The sequence below is a fragment of the Sceloporus undulatus genome, unplaced genomic scaffold (assembly GCF_019175285.1).
Source record: "Sceloporus undulatus isolate JIND9_A2432 ecotype Alabama unplaced genomic scaffold, SceUnd_v1.1 scaffold_1419, whole genome shotgun sequence".
Taxonomy (NCBI): Eukaryota; Metazoa; Chordata; class Lepidosauria; order Squamata; family Phrynosomatidae; genus Sceloporus; species Sceloporus undulatus.
In genome coordinates, this window is record NW_024804339.1 from 1 (window position 1) to 4941 (window position 4941).

Below are 4941 nucleotides of genomic sequence, written 5' to 3' on the forward strand. Positions count from 1 at the left end.
AGGAGACTCCACTACACTCTGAGGGAGTTTGTTCCATTGTCGAATAGTCCTTACTATCTAAGAAGATTTTCAAACCACCGCTTAAGAGCTGGTAAAACAGCACTAAAATGTTTAGGGACATGCATGTGAAAGCCTGATGCACTTCCTAAACGTCAGGGAACCGTTGGCTCCCCTCCAGCGTTGCTGAATCATTCAGGGAGCAGCAATTTCCTATGAACAGAAACTTCACATTAATAGGAAATTGCTGCTCCCCGAACGATTCAGGGATGCTGGAGGCAAGTCGACAATTTCCTGACATTTAGGAAGTGCATCAGGCTTTCAGACACTGGCGCTCCCTTAAACATTTTAGAGCCATCTTACCAGCACTTACCCCATGGTAAGCAGTAGTCTGAAAATCTTCTCTGACACAGAACAATAGAGTCAAGCTACAAGAAAGGTGATTCCACCTCAACATTAGGAAGAAATTACTGACAGAAGAGCTGTTTGACAGTAGCACACACTCCTCCGGAGTGTGGTGGAATCTACTTCTTTGGAGGTTTTTAAACAGAGGCTGTTTTCTCTCAGTCCCGCTACCTGCACAGGCACATTTGGTGAAGACACAAGAGTAAGACCCTTTTTTGTGGCTGCTCCCAGGCATTATAACTCTCTTCCATAGAATGTCTAGTTGCCCCCCCTTCTTACTCACTTTCTGCCAGCAGGTAAAGACCTTTTTATTCAGACAGGGCTTTGAGACTGAATTTATGTAGCATGCATGAAGTGGTGTGTTGTATTTCTTATCTTTTAATAGTCATTATGTTTTTCAATATGCTTTTAACTGTTTTCAAGCATTTTTTTAAAAAAAATACTATTGTTTAATTCTTTTTTTAAAAAAATTCTATAAAATAAGATCTTAATTTGATCTCATTTTTATTTATTGTAAACCACTGTGGATCCCATCCTAGGACTCTGTCTGCATGAGTCAAATAAAATGTTCCTCCCATGGCAATGAGGCTGGATGTTGCCCGGCCAGTTCAACACAGAATGTGATGTATAACATCCATTTTCTAAAAAAAACACCTCACCTTTTGCTCCAGAACTTCCTGGAAGATCTGGCATCCTCTGTTTTGATACAGGACGACTGTTTACAACACATCCTTCTGTGCCACCAGCTACTCCTGGAGTATTCTGGCTCATGTAGACCCAGACTAGGGGGGGAAATGGGACTTAAATTCAATAAATAAGTAAGAAGGAGACAAAGCCTGCAACTTCCTGAAATTACCAATATGCTGTCAGGATCCCAGAAAGAGAAGTGGTAATTACATGAGTAAAAACTGTGATATCCCAATATATTTGACTAATCTGGATGAGCTCGAAGATACTTTTGAGGCCACATGTTATCTGTTTATAACAGATCTGATTATGCCCCTCTTCAAAACATATGTTGTTCTGGAAGTTTTCTGAGCAAATATAGTTGAATATTGTCTGTTGTTACCTGTTGTTTTTTTTCTGGTTACTGTTTGTACCTTGAATCATGAAATATAGTTGGCAGGAGAGGGAGGAAACTATTATTGAAAGTTCTTTTCTTTTTTTAAAAAAATGCAAACAATCTTTCCAGTCGTATTTACTTTAACAGTTTGTACACTAGAGCAGCAACTACTGCAGTTCAGGTAAACAACAGGTGTCATTTACAGCAAAAATTGTCCATGGAAATAACAATATCTTAAAATTGACAAAAATATCTCACCTTTTTCTGCACAGTTATACTATTGGTGTGTGTGTGTGTGTGTGTGTGTGTGTGTGTTAGAGAGAGAGAGAGAGATGATTCCACTTCGTGGAATTCTGGAATTTGAAAAGGCTCCAGAGTTCTCTGGCTGAGACTTCTAAGTATCCCTTCTTAAACTACAAAACCCCAGGATTCCATGGGATGGAATCATTTAAGTTTATATTGAATCATATTCTTATAACTGTCATGGAAAAAAATCCCTGATCTGCAGGGGAGGAGAAACATTCTGCAGTTTCTCATCCTTGCACAAGAAAATGAGAGAAACAGCAATTTGTATCCATAATATTTACTAACAAAGAAAAACTGTAATATTCTATTTTCCTATTCCCGTAAAATCAAGCCATTATCACTCTCACAGAGGATAAAAATAGTAAAACTTAGCCTATATTTTTCCACGAAAGGAAGGAAAGAAAAATGCTGTTTCTTTTCCCCCTGTGATATTTATCAGATTGTTTCTTTTTGCCTTGTGATATTCATTAGATCAGCCTTTCACAGCCTATTGCAGTCCAAGCATCTGCAGCCAACATGATCAGGCCTGCTGGGAATGAAAGAAGTTATAGTCCAGCACAACACCTTGGTAAAGTCTGCCACCAGTCAGTAGAAATTAATCCTATGCTACACATTATCCAGTAAGAAATATTATTATTGTTGTGTATGCCTTAAAGTCATTTCTGACTTATGACAACCCTAAGGCAAACCTATCACAGGGTTTTCATGGCAAGATTTGTTCAGAGTGGGTTGTCTTTGCCTTCCTCTGAGGCTGAGAGAGTGAGATCTGCCCAAAGTCGCCCAGTGAGTTTCCTTGGCTGAGCAGGGATTCGGAGGCTGCCCTTGTGGCAGCTGGGCCCCGATCTGGCGGGGAAAGGGCCGCTTACAGGCCGCCCCAAACGGGCAGTCTGTAACCTGACAAAAGCACTAGAAGAGAAAGAGCAGTTCCCATATCTCAATGTTTTCCCATTATAGAACATGCACGTTTTCCCCCAATTTACTTTATTCCTTTTCTTTGTTTCATATCATCTTGAGAATAATGAATTCATCTGCCCTAAAGACAGACATTATTAGTTGACAAAGGAATTCCCCCATGCTGTGGTAAGTCATTTTTATGCATTAAGGCAGAAATTTTCATTACAGCTTCACTTCTACCTCCTACTTTACCTTTACTTTTTCACATTATGAGCTGGGGGTTTCACTTTGTTCTGATTTTTCATAGCTTATTGGCTGAGGGTTAATAAACCGGAGAATATCAGTTTTAATTAATTAATTAATTAATTAATTGGTTTTGTCGGTTCATTAGTTGATTCTCCTAAAGGTTGGAGGGGACTGGAGGGAACTTTATAAACGATTAAAATTCTATCATAATGTTACAGGCCAATGGTCCTGTGGTTCCCAGCTTCCTTCTAATTCTCAGAGTGTCCATTTTGTTGACAGTGCAAGCTGCAACTCCAGAAATTTCTGGTCAGAGCCCCTGAAGAAGGCCATTTGGTGACCAGGCTGAAACACATTGGCTGAAACATTTTAAGATAATAAAGTTTTTGGACCATCAACAGCATGTGTGAGCTTGTTTTCTTTTACTCTTCTACTGTGAATACATGCTTTCCAGTTTTTTGTTCTTTTCCCTGCCAGTTTTAAATCCTGGGAATAGACCTATTGAACATGGAGTATAAACTATAGAACATACTATATAGAGTAATATTCCTCCAAAGGGGAATATATATGTTTGTATATCTATGACTGCATATAATATAATATAAAAGCCTACAGAATTACCAAAGAGTCTGCTTATTTTCCCATATAATTGTCCTGAGATTCTGCGACTTAAGTTTTCTATGACTTAGTTTTCGAAGGCTATTTGCAATTTGGAACATAATCAGCGCAAAATTCACATGTTCTTGGTTTACATAGAAAAAAGCATGTTCTGCACAGAAGACTATTTTTGTGTGTAAAATAATATTCCAGTGTAGAAATATTAAGAAATATTAATCAAGCCTGTTGCACTATTTTTTAAAAAAGCATATTTTTTGTCGAATGAAATGGTCACCAATTTTATGCCAAAATGTGTAATCATAATTATATTTACTTCTTTAAATTAACCTACTACAGTAAACAATGTATTGCCTAGCAGTCCTGCAATCTTATCTCTGTAATCAAATGCACACATACAAACTGTCATCTGTGATACATGGGCAAAACAACCACAAACCTGCATACATGCTTCAAGAATCACAAATCGGCAATCCTGACCTAGAAAGTGGAGCAAATGGGAACCAAGAATTTCAACTCAAAACATCACAGCAACTCTGATTTGTCCCTATTTGGTTCCTGCAGGAATTTTGGACAAAATTTCTGGATTCATACACTTAATACCCTAACCCTCAACCCAGAGGACAATGCCATCCTCCACCAAACTATGGTGAAAGCAGAGTTCCAGACTGCAAACTTGGATGCAAATCAGTTTCTCAACTTTAGCATCTGAAAAAGGAGGAATCCAAAATGTTTTGCGCATTTTATTCTTTTTTTAGTTCTCTTTGGTAATCAAATCAATAAATATATATTAAATTAATTATTCACATTGATATAATGTTTATACTATAGCAATCAAAGAAAATACATAAACAGGTTATTACTGTCAGGGATGATGGGAGTTGTAGCTCTTCACCTCTGGCTCTAACTCACCACCTTGTTATGCAGCGGTGCTGACCAGCTTTGATCAGTGATTAATGCTTTTCTCCAAAGCAGCAAAGTTTCAGAGAATAGGCTGAAGACCCTGACAAAACTTTCCAAGCCTTCTCACTCTTCTTCCTGAGATGTCTCCAAACGTCTCCAGGATTCTGCTGGCTCTTGTATCTTCACTCAAGAAACCAGACAACTCAGTAGTCTTATATAAAAGATCTACTTTATTCTACTATATACAAATACTAATGCCCTCACAATCTCTACAATCTCCAATATCTCCAAAACACTCCAACTATCCACAACTACCCACAAAATACATTGGCAAACATAGCAATTATTATAGCCATTGTTAATCACCACCCACTTAGTCAGTTTCCACCCAGTGGGTGTGTACATTCATTTTCATTGGTTCACATAGTTCAACCCATAACTTAAAGAATTTCATCATTTTACCTTGTACACTTAATGAATCTCAGGTGTTTCCAATTGTACATTCTATAATTCTG

At 37.9% G+C, this 4941-nt stretch overlaps 1 long non-coding RNA gene across 1 annotated transcript; it reads left to right on the forward strand.

Annotated features, from left to right (window-relative positions):
* Positions 1–862: 862 nt before the first annotated feature.
* On the forward strand, positions 863–4257 carry LOC121917888. Its single transcript, XR_006101122.1, has 3 exons — positions 863–2851; positions 3191–3314; positions 4088–4257. It is a non-coding gene; the product is annotated as an uncharacterized LOC121917888 (long non-coding RNA).
* Positions 4258–4941: the final 684 nt, after the last annotated feature.